Source organism: Phodopus roborovskii, unplaced genomic scaffold (assembly GCF_943737965.1).
Source record: "Phodopus roborovskii unplaced genomic scaffold, PHOROB, whole genome shotgun sequence".
Lineage (NCBI taxonomy): Eukaryota > Metazoa > Chordata > Mammalia > Rodentia > Cricetidae > Phodopus > Phodopus roborovskii.
The window spans coordinates 2,680,474-2,695,123 of record NW_026125537.1 but is presented as its reverse complement, the minus strand read 5'-3'; positions in this window follow the sequence as shown (position 1 = coordinate 2,695,123).

Genomic DNA, 14,650 nt, shown 5'->3' with positions numbered 1-14,650 from the left:
CCAAAGTAACACAGAGAGAAAGAGAGGTTTGCTTAAAAAAAAAAAAAAAAAAAAAAAATAGAAATGTGTAGCTAGAAGTACTCCCCAAAGTTCAGAAAATTAGACAAAATGAATTAATTATGATAAATTTTCTTCTAAGAAGTCTTTGGGGAACTAGCCAAGTTTAAATTAGGTGATTGTTCTGTCTACGGATTCAATTTATATAAATTATAGAAACATAACACCAGACATTTCTCTAATCGAGGAAAATGTGGTTTTCAGTTACTTATCTAGAGGAATTAACTCTATTTGTGGTTAGTGCCATTTGGTGATTAATTCATTCTCTGGAGACTGACTGAGTTTCTCTGGAGGTAAAATACATGGTAACAATGGTTGAAGAATCCGGTTTGTTTTGCTTATTGAAAGCTAAACACACACACACACACACACACACACACACACACACACATGCTTTTCACACATTAAAATTGGCATTAAGATCACATAAACCTACACTTCTTAGACATTTGCTCACATTCCTGCCAAAGATGCTGCTTAGACTCCTGCTTGTTGCATAGCTATTTCCTCTGGATTGAAATATTATCTCCTGTTGGGAGAAAGACAGCTCTTAGAAAGTTTTTTTGTTTTTTTTCTTTTTGATTTCTTTGAAACCCTGTGTAGCCCTGACTGTCCCGGGCCTCACTTTGTCCAGGCTGGCCTCCAACTCACTGAGATCCAAATGCCTCTGCCTCCTGAATACTGGGATTAAAGACATGAGCCACCACTGCCCAGTTAAATTTAGACATTTTACAGAACTCACAAGCCCTCCCAGAAGCTATACAAGCAGTGAGCAATTGCTCAGACAGAAGAAATAACCAAGGAGCTGCCTCGGCAGCTCAGGCAGGGAGTTTCAGGGATGTGGCTTTCCTGAGTCCTTGTCCACACAGGGGCAGGCTTTTCCATGATGCAGCTGTCTTTGAGTCACCCATCTTCCTGTAAGTAGTCCCAATGAGGAGATGGAGAGATGGCTTACCAGTTAAGAGCACTCACTGGCTGTTCTTGCAGAGGTTCTAAATTCAATTCCCAATACCCACATATGGTGGCTCACAACCATCTGTAATTGTAGTCCCATGGGATCCATTGCTCTCTTCTGGTGTACAAATCTACATGCAGACAAAACACCTATATACATAAATTACATTAATAAACAAATAATTAAAAAAAAAATAACCACAGTGAACTCATTGGTTCACCAGGCTAGACTTCAGTGGAATGCTTCTTTGGTCTATTAGTGCCCTATCTACAATAAAAATAATGTTTGTTTACATGTCTTCAGGAAAAGTCACTGCCTTATCTGGTTTGGTGTCATAGATCATATGGCCCATAGTATTATAAGTTTCTTATAAAAACAATGGACAATGTAAGACACTGAAGCCCATAAAATTTTGTTTTAAAGTATATTGTACCAAATATAATACTAAGAAATGCTTAGAATCATATATACCCAAACTTCTGCCCAACATTTGAATGACTGAGAACCCCACAATGGAATTACTTAAAATAAAATTCAAAACAAATCTCATGGTGTTTGAATAAGTTTATGAATTTATATTGGACAACAGTCATAGATAGCTTTCCTTAATTATGTGCACCCCATAAACCAGTTGGTTGGCTGCAAGATTCTTGTAGAATTACATACAAAGTGTCTTAGTCAAGATTACTATTGCTGTGATAAGACACTGTGACCAAAACCAAGTTAGGAAAGGGTTTATTGACTTATACCTCCATAATATAGGCCACCATTGAAGCAAGTTGGGGCAGAAACTCAAACAGGGCAGGAATCTGGAGGCAGGAGCTGATGCAGAGGCCATGGAAGGATGCTGCTTACCAGCTTGCTCCTCATGGTTTGTTCAGCCTGCTTTCTTATAGAACCCAGGACTACTAGTCCAGGGATGACATCATCCACAATGGACTAGGCCCTTCTTCATCAATCACTAATTGAGAAAAATGCCTTGTAGGCTTGTCTGCTTACACCTCAATCTTCTGGAGGCATTTTCTCATTTGGGGTTCCCTCCTTCCAGATGACTATAGATTGTGTCAAGTTGACACAAACCTAGCCGGCACACAGGGCACTTAAACATTTAAGCTTCAGAAATGATTCAAGAAAAATTTTACTCTTCTATTGACACCAAATGTTTATGTCTCCTCAAAATTTCTATGTTGCAATTTAACCTCTGATGTTATGGTATTTGGAGGTGGAAGCTTTGGCAGGTGCGGTGATTTGAATCACCCATATGTGGTGATATTTTGTGTGTGCTCTAAAAAATAAAGCTTGTGTGGAGATCAGAGGATAGAGCTAGCCACTAGTTAAACATGGAGATCTGGAGATCTGTACAGACAGACAGGAAGTGATAAGATGGGGCTGAGAAGTTTGTGAGGTAAGATGTGGCTGTGGTGTTGCTCCTTTGTCTCTCTGATCTTTCAGCATTTACCCCTATATCTGTCTCTGGGTTTTTAATGTTAAGACCAATTAGAACATATGCAACACTCATAGGCTCATAAATTTGAATTCTTGGTCCCAGTTAGTGGAACTGTTTGAGAAGGATTAGGAGGCGTGGCCTTGTTGGAAGAGGTATATCACTGGGGATGGGCCCAGTCTCCCTTTGCCCCCATCTTGCAGATCAGATGTAAGTATTCAGCTAACTACTCCAGTACCATGTCTGCCTGCCATGATGGTCACAGACTAACCCTCAGCATCTATATGCAAGCCCCTAATTAAATGGCTTCCTTTTATAAGTTACTTTAGTCATGGTGTTTCATTGTAGCATTAGATCAACTTGTAAGCCATGATGTTCACACTTATACAAAAGTGGCACTGCCCTTATGGGTATGTGCTTTATCAACAGTTCTCCCACTGGATTTGAGGTCCACTCCACACCGGGAAATTGTGCCTGGTAATGTAAACGTGCTCAAAAAGCCATGGTGTGGGAAGCTATCATCTCTAGGGAGGAACTAAACACCGTTGTTGAGCTAAAAACGAGAAATTGTTAAACTGCCCTCTAAATACTTGTGTTTAAACCCATTGACACATGCTGTTGTCAGCACTTGGTATCACCTGCCTTCAATCCCAGCACTAGAGAGGTCTAAGGCTTGGTGGAGAGCTCCTGGGTCAGCCCTTTCAGTCTGAGCTAGAGGTCAGACCTATTGGCTGGCTGCTTTGCTTTTCTGATCTTCAGCTTGAACACCAATATCAGTCTCTGGGTCTTTTATGAATCATGTTACAGGGAAAAGCTAGGAAATGCTCTCTTCTAGGCAAGGCATAGCTACTGCAGTCATGAAATCATACCAGCTCCATATCTGTACTGGGTTTTTGCAAGAATGGGCCCATCTATAGGATGGAGGGCCTAGTTCCTACTCCAAATGACTTGACAGAAAGGCATCACCCTCCCTGTGGAGTAGGGAAGGGGAAATGGGATGGGAGGGGTTCTGGGGACATGGGAGGGAGGGAGAGGGAACTGGGATCGATATGTAGAATAAGGGAAAAAAAAAAAAAAAAAAAGAATGGGCCCATCCTTTGTTAGGCACTGAGATGGGAGGGGCTCAAGGGGACCTACTTATAACTGCTGAACTTTTTTGCTACTGGAAAATTCATGGAAAGAGAAAGTCATTGCTTTCAGTTGACTCTGCCAGGACTCAATGGGTAGTATCAGCCAATGGCTACATGCAGGGCCTCAATCATACTAAATGGATCATAAAACAAAAAGTTATAAATCTGAGAAAGGGAGTAGAAGAGGTATTGAGGGAAGGAAATAAAAGTGGGAGGGTAATCAGAATGTATTACATATATGTATGAAATTGTCAAAGAAAACAAAAGTCCATTATTTGTGGTATTCCTAGTGGTATTCTGTTGCAATGTCCTGAACAGACTAAGGCATCTGTTTCTTTTCTACCAAGTGTAATGCAATGGTGTTTCAATGCCACAAGCACCATTAACCACAGCTTTCCTACAATACTCTGGGAAACTGACACTCTGTATGGGGAAGGATCATGGTGACACATGACGCACACCTCAGGTGAGCACCCCACTAGTAGCTCTTCCCACACTTCTCCACACACACCTGTGAGTGACAGTTCAGCAATTTTAGTCATTTGGAGCTGGCACACACTTAACTACATTCACTCAACAATTTAGCAATCAGTTACTGAACAACTTGTACTTGCCAAGACACAGGAGAGAAACACAGGGTACAGTTTTACAGTTTCTGCTCACAAATACACTTAAGCAAAGGGGAGAGCTAAGGGCATCCTACAGAGGAGGCTAGGGAAAGTTAAAGGCCCGCAGTGAGGAAGTGGCAGTGTGAACTACGAAAGGACTTCCAAGTAGAGAGGACAGTGACAAAAGAAAAGGGAGACACTTGCATGAAAAGCAGAGAGGTTTCTAGCCCACAAGCACCATACTGTGGCAAATCTCTCTGTATCTCTGTCTGTCTGTCTCTCTCTGTCTTTGTCTCTCTCTCTGTCTCTCTCTCTCTCACACACACACAGCCCACAGGTTTCTAGAAGCTCCCCTGGAGCCATGTGAAGGGTCAGGAAAATAGCTCTTACTTAACATGCATAAACCCCATAGGTTCAGTCCAGTACTAAAAAAAAAAAAAGAAAAAGAAAAAAGTGTCATCAATTGTTTTTGGATATGTTGGGTATTGAACCCATAGCCGTACATGTTCTAGGCAAGTATTCTATCGCTGAGATACTCCCCCACCTAATCCCAGCTACTTTTTAGATTACTTGGGCTCCTCACCTCCAGAAAGTGGATTCTAGGTAGAATGGAAGCAAAAAACTAATTAAGACACTATTACAAGCCCAGAGGTGGTGGTGCACATCTTTAATCACAGCAATCAGGAGGCAGAGACAGACTAATCTCTGTAAGTTCGAGGCCAGCCTGGTCTACAGGCTGAGTTCCAGGACAGTCAAGCCTATGCAAAGAAACCCTGAGAAAAACAAAACAAAGAAACTATTGTAAAACAAAACAAAACCAAACAAAAAAACCAAACTAAATAAAGATAACAGAACATTTAATTATTGTCATCCCAGATACAAGCCAAGATTGTACTAAGTATGAAATTTTCAAAGGGAAAAGATCAGGGGACAGAAGAAATTAATGGTGGGGCTGGGGACAGGTTAATGGTAGGACTCTCATTTGTCATTTACAAGATCCTGGGATCAATCCCCAGCCCAGGGGGAAAAATTACTAAAGAAAGCTAAGTTACTGTTCATCTTCCCACCCTAACCCTATTCTTTTCAGCAATTCAGAACTTTCTGAAAGCTTTAAATAGTAAACCATAAAATGAAGCTGTGAGATACTTTTAAAAATAACTTCAAAATACTTCCAGGGCTGAGCAATAATGCTGTTCAGAAGTAGTAGGCTTAGCTACCTTGTGTGAGCAAGGCCCTGGATTTATTTTCTAGCATAGCAAACAAAAGCACTCACCACTACCACCCTCACTACAGCCCTTACCGCCCCCTCCCCGCTCCCAATTCATAGTTCAGGCTATAAAGACACTACAGCAGGTTATAGTTTAAAAATATATCCTTGTGAGTGTGGGTGCCTGTGGAGGACAGAGGAGGCTGGGATTCTTCAGAGCTGGGGTTAAGTTACAGGTGCTGTGAGTCACCTGGTGTGTGTTCTGGGAACTGGACTTGGGTTCTCTAGATGAGCAGCAAGTGCTTTTAACTGCCAAGCCATTGCTCCAGCATCTGGAATGTGTTAATGGAAGCCCACAGGCTCAAAAATCAGATACAGAGCTGAAGTTGTTTCAGTGGTTAAGAGCATTTGCTCTTCTTGCAAAAGACCCTGTTTCAATTCCTAGCATCCACATGGAGGCCCACCACCTCCTCAGGCACCAAGCATGCATATGGTACACAGGCATACAGTCATGCAAAACACTCATAAACATCAAATAAAGCAAATCTAAAAAAATATTTTAAAAAGAAAGAAAATCTGACAGAACACAGATATAAAAGGGAGATAATGCTAGACTTGGGTAGTATCTGGTGCCCAATCATAACAGGTCATAATTGCATATATAACATTTGTTTATCTTGTGGTACAACACTCAACCACTGAGCTATACCTCTAATCCATATACCTTTTAGACACAAGATCCTATTTTTATAAAAAATAGTTTAAACATCTCTAAAAATAAAATGTAAATAATCACTTATAGAATGCCTGAGATACTCCTTAAAGCTCTAAATTCTGAGAACAGAAATTAATGCTAGACTGTCCACACTAAACTTCAGTCTTAAGATGCTGAACAGATCCCCAGAGCACACACACAATTATTCCAGCAGAGGGCAGCAACACATCACTACGAAGTTTCAACAACTAGCTTTTCAAGTGTGCATGTACACATACAATATAAAGGCACATATATACATAAGACACATTATAGATATATGTGTATGTATGATATTTTAATCAGATTCTCATGCACACCAGGCTGGCAGTATTTTTAAATATTCCAGGAAGCCATCTACAGTGACATGCCTTTAATCCCAGCATTCAGGAAGCAGAGGCTGGCAGTTTGAGGTCGCCTGATTTAAATAAGGAGTTGCAAGCCAGTCAGGGCAAAATACCCTGTCTCAAAATAAAACTCATGAGAAGAGTTATATGAATAAATGTATGCATGCATACATGTGTTATGTGCCTGTAGTTTCTCTATTACAGTAATTTTGGTATTACTATCACAATACTCACATTTAGGCAGAATAGGATTCTTTTCAGAGCTCTGAGTTGGACAGAACCTGAAACAATAGCAAGAGGGGTAAAGTTAAGTTACAATATCTCCATACAATTATTTGCCTGTTGTTTATGAAGTATAAATTTACAAAGAGTCCTGATTTAAGGTCCAAACGATTCATTTAAAAACCGATTTGTGTGTGTTACGTTTGTGCACACATATATGTGGAGTTCAGGGGAAAACTTGTAAGAATGTGTGCTCTCTGTCAACCAGAGAGAGCATATGTGGGTTCTAAGGCTCAAACCAGATCATCAGGCTTGGCAGCAAGCACCTTTACTCACAGAGCCATCTCACTGGGATTGAACCTAAGGCCTGTATATACTAGGACTCTACCATGTGCTATGTGCACAGCCCTCTTTCTGACTTGTTTATAAAAACCTGATGAGGACAACATTGCAGAGATGGGTAAATATTTGAATACTCCACAAAGTAAGTACAATGGCCTAAATGTCCACGGGGCCATTCCCAGAATCATTAGCTGTTAGGGAAACAAACAGACCCTATGAGATGTGATTACATGCCTATCAGAATATCAAGAGGGAGACCAAAAATGTGGAATAATCTGATGTTGGAAATGTAAAATGATATAACCACATGGAAAACAGTTTGGACACTTCTTGTCAAAAACATACTCCGTGGATAGAATCCACTAACTGCACTCCTAAATATTTTCTCAAGGGAAAGGGAAAGTATGGGTCTACAATAATAGTTGCTTATGAATGTTCATAAAAGCTTTCCTTGGTTCAAGGCCAGCCTTTACTTGGTTCTACAGAGTGAGTTCGGGGGAGGGGGGGAGCTTTACTTGTCAGCCACCCAACAGGGAATGAACAAACATACAACAAAGACAGACAGTGGACTATTATACAGGTGATGACTTTCAAGAGTATTAAAATTGTGATGGGGAAGAAAAGCCAAGCACAAAGTATATTTACTGCATTGTTTTTATTACAGTAAACTCAAGAATGATCCACACTTACAATGTCAGGAGTGGGTGGGAGTGAATGAGTAGGCGGGGACAATGGAAAGGGCACAGGGGATCCTTTAGGGACAATGGAGCATTCTGAGTCCTTACTGTGATTACAGCTACATGATTCTAAGCATTTCTCTGAAGCTCTTGAATGGTCACTTAATATGTGTTCCTGTGATTGTGTGTATATTATACTTCTATAAATGTTATTTAAAATTACAACTAAATATTTGCCCACTACAATATGTGACAAACCAAATATTGACTAGACATCTAGGACAGTCTGTAACCCACTTGATTTATGATGGGGGCTCCCAGTCTAACATGAGCAAACATCCCCTGGGTCCAATTTTCAGCATCTTCCATATAGCCCTGGGGCATTTCATAACTGAAACGTTCATTAAGATAGTTGTAAACAGGTAGCTATGAAAATTAACATAAGGAAACCCAGATTCTATAAGCCCTTTGCCCCCTTTCTCCCAATGGAAATAACCTGCAGAATGTCACATCCAAATGTTAACATGGATGTAATCTGCCAGTCCTATTCAGATTTCTTTACTCTCAATTACACATATATTATTTATTAAAACTTTCCTGAGGATTCAGTAAGCAAAGTCAGCCTCAAGCTATAGGGATCAGGCAGTGGTGGTACACACCTTTAATCCCAGGACTTGGGAGACAAAGGTAGTTGGAGCTCTCTGAGTTCAAGGCCAGTCAGGGCTAGCCGAGAATGAATCAGTCTGAAAGAGAAACAGAGCTCATGCCTTTAATCCTAGCATTAGAGAGATATAAAAGATAAGAGCAGAGTCTTCAGTAGCCAGTTTCAGGAGTCTCTAGCCACACTGAGGAAAGCATAGCAGTCTGAATCTGAGGAGCAGTTGAAGTCAGGCACAGTTTGACGATTGCCTCTTTGATCTGACCTGATGTAGAGGTAAGAGCTAGTGGCTGGCTGCTTTACAAATTATTGCCTGTAGTTTACCTGTCAGAAAGCCCAGACCAAGTGATCCCAGCTTTTCTGTACATGTGTGTTTCATTCTCTTGGCATCCCACTCACATCAGTCCTCGTAACTATGCAAGGATGCAGAAAACCTCTGCATTTTCTCAAACACCATTTTAAGTATCTGTACAAAATATGTTCATTTTATATTTGTGCTTATTTTTATGTGTTGATGTGTATGTATACCACTTGTATATCTGGTCCCTGCAATGGTCAGAAGAGGGCATTGGATTCCCTAGAATGGGGATGGTTGTAAGCTTCCATGTAGGTTATGGGAACCCAGCCAGAGTCCTCCATAAGAGCAGTCAGTGCAATTGCCTGTCCATCTCTCTTGCTCACTTTGATACATTTTCATCCTGCTTCTGTATATGTAGTTTACTGAGCTTAGAATTATTCATTATTTCATGTTATTATTTTTCTATTCTTTTCCCTCTGTTTTTCCTTTGGAGACTGTTTAAATATGCATTCAAGGGTACTTAAAGTTGCCCCATTACTAAGCTCTTTTCATTAAAAAAAAAAAGTGTCCTCCGTGTTGTGATAGTTTACGTTGCTTTTTCTACTAACATTTTCTTCTGCAGTATCTTGTCTCCTCTTAAGCCCATCCAGTGCATTTTCCGCCTCACTCATGGTAGTTTTTATTTGTAGAAATCTTTTCCTTTTGTGCTTCAACATTAAATTATGGAATAGCTAGTTGGTTGTTTTTTTTTTTTTTTTTGTTTTTAATTATTGTGTGTATAGTATGTCTTCATGTATTTGGGAGGGAAGGAGGGAGAGACGCTGTGACCAGGCGTGCCTGCAGATGTGCACATGTAGTGATCAGAGGGCAACTTTAGAGAGTTGGTTTTCTCTCATCATGGGTTCTGAGGACTAAGCTCAGGCCACAGGGCTTATGCTTCAGGAAACTTACCTGCCACTTTCTTGGAAACCCAACAGTGACAGCACTTTAATGCACTTATCTGCGGGTGAGGTTTGTGTGATGTATTTTTCTCTCTATGCCTGGGAGTCTGATTGAATCATCAGACTGTTGTTTGTTGTTTGTTTGATTTTTGAGACAGGGTTTCTCTGTGTAACAGTCCTGGCTCTCCTGAACTTGCCTTGTAGACCAGGTTGGCCTTGAATTTGCAGAGATCTGCCTCCCAAGTGCTGACATTAATGACATGGACCATCACTGCCTAGTGACATTATAGATTTTAATGAGAGATGCTGGGTACTGTTTTATTTTATATTCTTAGGCTTTCCTTTGGAGTGAAGTAACTTGGAAACAGTTAAAGTATTTTTGGTCTTTACTATTTGTTAAGCAGAATCACCCTAATGTTTAGGGCTAATTATTCTCCTACTACAGAGACCAGAGAGCCTTCTGAGTAATTCACATAATGAGTGCTGGGCTATGATATTTTTTCTAGGTTGGTTTATGGGAACAGATGTGGTCCCCAGAACTATGAGTTCTTTCTAATCATTTCCAACAGTCTTTCTCCAACACTGAGTGTATTCACATCCATGCACTGATTGGTCACTGTTCTTCCGAGTCTATGAGGGACATCCCTGAGGTTGTCTCTCCACACAGTGCTGTCATGTTCAGATATTATACATCCTTCAACAGTATATATGTGAAGGTTTGGTTTGTATGTAGTTGTGTACAGATGCCAGGTCTTGGGAAGCTGATTGGATGAGGAAGGGGTCTGATCTCATGAGTAGATTTATAGATTAAGAATTTTTGCTGGGCGGTGGTGGTGCCTGCCTTTAGTCCCATCTTCCTGTCTGTCTCCCATCTTCCTGTCCCTATCTCTCCCCACCACCACAGATGTGCAGCTTCTCTTAGAAGTTTGCTTTTGATGTGATGGCCTACAAGTATTCTTTTTCTTTTGTCATGGAAACTATAGCTGCTTCAGTCTTCCAGAACTCTCAGTTCCAACATCTATTTATTTATTTAATTTATGACAGGGTTTCACACAGGCAAACCTCGGCTTTAAAATCCTTATTGAACTCCTTATGTAGCCAAATATAGTCTTGAATTTCTGCCACAACTCCCTAGTGATGGTTTCATAGGACAGTACTGACATGTGGTGTTGGGAATTGAACTTATAGCTTTGTGTATATGAGACAAGCACTCTACCAACTGAGCTACAGCACTGAGCCCTGTTTTTTATTAATTTATTTTTGGTTTTTTGAGACAGGGTTTCTCTGTGGCTTTGGAGGCTGTCCTGGAACTATCTCTTGTAGATCAGGCTAGTCTCAAACTCACAGAGATTTGCCTGCCCCTGCCTCCCAAGTGCTGGGATTAAAGGCATGTGCCACCAACGCCTGGCTTGAGCCCTGTTTTTTAAGACAGAATCTTATTCTATAGCTGAGGCTGGCCTTAAACTCATAATCCTCCTGCCTCAGCCTATGCTGGCAACACAGGTTAGTACATTTTTTTGTTTGTTTTTTTCTATTTTTTTTTCATATAGCTATAGTTTTAGGGCTCTGCATTGAGACAAGAGGTCTCTGGCTGATGAATTCTTTAGCTTTATTTGGTTCAGAAGGTTATTTTGCTTCTGTTCTTGAAAGACACTTTATCTTAGAAAACAGTTCATCCACAATGACAAGAAGCAAACAGGAAATTCATTGTTGAGAAGAATTCTGAAGTTCTTCATAACCTTTGAACCCAACAAGAAAATGGGATGCACATGAAATGACATGAATGATGATGATCACGTACATACATGTTTATTATGTCACATAAACAGAAGTCAGGCATTACTATCTGGACAAACCAATCAGAATTTCAGGTAAAAAGCTCATTGACGATGTTCACAGGCATGACAGAGGCTAAGAGTCAGCAGAGAATACACGAGAGTATCTGACATATTGCCTAGGCAGTGCAGTTAGAGTAGCACATTTGACCCAATCAATCAAACTGTCAATGTTTCATTCAGCACGGCAATGCTCCAGGCACAGGAAGAATGGCAGAAGCAGGGAAACATTCAGCAACAACTGCTACTGTGGGACCTCTCTCCTCAAATTTATACCAGGGTGTCCTCCCAAGAAAAGAACAAGATAGAAGGAAGTAAAAAGGACTTTCTAAAAGAGTAAAACTAGGGTTTGAGGGCATAGCTCAGTGGTAGAGTGCTTGCTTAGCATACACTGGGCCCTGCATTTGCCCCTAGTTCTAATGAACAAAAAAAAAGAAAAATAGCAAATTGCCAAAAACAAACACCAAAAGCAAAAAACAAACAAACAAACAAACAACCCCCCCCCCCAAAAAAACCACACATCTGAAGGCTAGGTATGGTGGTGCAAACCTATAATCGTGTAATCCAGAGCCAGGAGAATTGTCACAAATTCAAGGTTAGTAGTCTGTTCTATACATCCAGTTCCGGGCCAGCATGGACTAGAGTGAGGCCATGTCTCAAAAGGACACACACACACACACACAACTGACCTAACAAACCAGAAATAAATTCCAGATTCTCTTTACTGAGAAGGCTCCTAAAATATATACCAGCACATCACAATAAATAAGAGGCTCAGACCTCTTTTTTAGTATATACTAATTGTACAAAGTAACAGGTTTCATTGTGGCAGAAATTTGGTGTGTGCCAATGTGCTCAAACCAGAGATTGATGTCAGATTGAGTATCTTCCACCATGGCTCTCCACCTTAATTTTTGAAACAGGATTTCTCTCTCTCCTTAAGATTTATTTATTATGTATACAGTGTTCTGCCTGCATGCCAGAAGAGGGCACCAGATCTCATTATAGATCGCTGTAGGCCACCATGTGGTTGCTGGGAATTAAACTCAAGACTTCTGGAGGAGCAGTCAGTGCTCTTAACTGCTGAGCCATCTCTCCAGGCCCTGGAACAGGACTTCTCATTCAATCCGTAATTCCCCATATTGGCTAAACTGGCTGGCAAGTGAGCCCTTGGGATCCACTTATTTCCAAACCCCTCCCCAGGTGCTGAGGAACAGACACATACATACTGCTGTGTGCTTACCTCCTGAGTGCTAGGATTTTATGTGGTATTAGGGATCCGAACTCAGGTCCTTATGCTTGAATGGCAAGCACTTTATCCACTGAGTTAACTCCCCTCCCCCCTCATTATGGCATTTCTACAAGGACACATGTGTACCTGTGTGTGTACATATATGTGTATATGCAAGTGGAAGCCAGAGGACAACCTTGGGTGCCATCCTTAGGAACACTGTCCACCTTCCCTGAGACAGTCTCTGATTAGCTCAGACCTCACCAATTACGTGGGCTCCTAGGATCCTCCAGTCTCCTTCTTCCCAGTGCTAGAATTTCAAGATCATGCACCACAACTCGAATTCTTACCTGTGTTCTGAGGATCAAACTCAGGTTCCCAAGCTTGCAAGACAGGCAGTTTACCAACTGAGCTATCTCCTCAGCTCCTTTGTATTTCATACATGAATATAATGTACTTTGATCACATTCACACCTTTTTTGTCCCCCTCCCCCATCACATTCTGTATCTCAAATATTCTCCCCTATGCTTTGTGTGTGTGTTTCACAGGGGTTCATGAAGCAACTTTACACGATGTAGAGTCACCTGGGAAGAGGGAACCCCAGTAGAAGAACAGTTGATCAGATTGGCTTGTAGCCATGTTTATGCTAGATTGTCTTCATTGACAATTGCTGTGGGAGGACCCAGCCCACTGTGGGTGGTACCATTCTCCTTAGCATATAGGTCTCAGCTATATAAGGAAACATGACTCTGAGTGAGCCAGTAAACAGCATTCCTCCTAGGTTTCCATTTCAGTTCCTGTCTTGACTCCTTGACTGTGATCTGGAACTGTAAGTTGAAACAAGTGCTCTCCTCCCCAAGTTGCTTTTGGTCATGGTATTTATCACAGCAACAGAAAGGAAACTAGGACAACCATTCCTTCCTTTTAGTTAATTGATAAACTGCTCTGTCTAGGTTGCTGACTAGGAGATTGACCAGAGGTGTGATGTAGTGAGCTGTGCTGTTTATAAACTGTCTGCCTGCAGACTTGAGGGATATAGTTACTCTGTCTCATTGTGCACTTGCTCCTGTGAACCAAAATTTTAGACCCAATGACTTCAAGGTTCCTAAGACAGCTCTGGGCTTCGGGGACCCTTTTCTGGTTCTATGTGGCCATTCTTTAAAACCAGGTCTTCCGGGTGGTGTTCAGGCTCTGGGGGAAATTAAGTAAAAACTGGATGCAGAGAGAATGTAAAGTTGAACAAGTTGCTCACCAAGATGGGCTGGAGCTTCCTGTAACCGTGCAGTGTCTACTGAAACAAGAGTGTCATTATAAGAAGTTTGCATTCTTAGCTACTAGAGACTTCTGGGAATGGAAGCTGAAGCAGTTCATGGCAATGACCACAATCTAGAAACTGAAACCACATTCTAATTTTGCACAAGATCGCCAGCTCTGGCTGTTTTCATTGTGTCTAATAACAAGGATTATATTCAGCTGTGTGTAATAGAACATCTCCAGAACAGTCTGAAAGCCATGTAAGCCTTCCATCAAAATGTCAGTACAAACAACTAACATTCTAGTTAAATTACAGCCTCTAAGATCAACAAGCCGATACTTCTGTAGGAATACAAAATGGAGGTACAATCCTAAACAGCTCTGAAGGACAAAGGAAGATGAAGAGAACAAAGGGGATTTTTTATTTCTTACCTTTTGTGATGCTTAATTATGCAGCTGACTGACCTGGTATTATCTAGCCCAGGCTGGCCTTCAAATTGTAGCTTCAGCTTTGATAGGGTGTTGGGATTACAGGAAGAGAACTTTTTTTCCCCTTGAGGAAAACAATTGGACTCACCATTTGTGTGAATGAAATGCAAATCTAGGAATTAACAATATGTCAAAGAACATGGTGGAAGTATATTATAAAGGCAAAACTAACCATTTGTCTTACCGAACTAACACTGTTG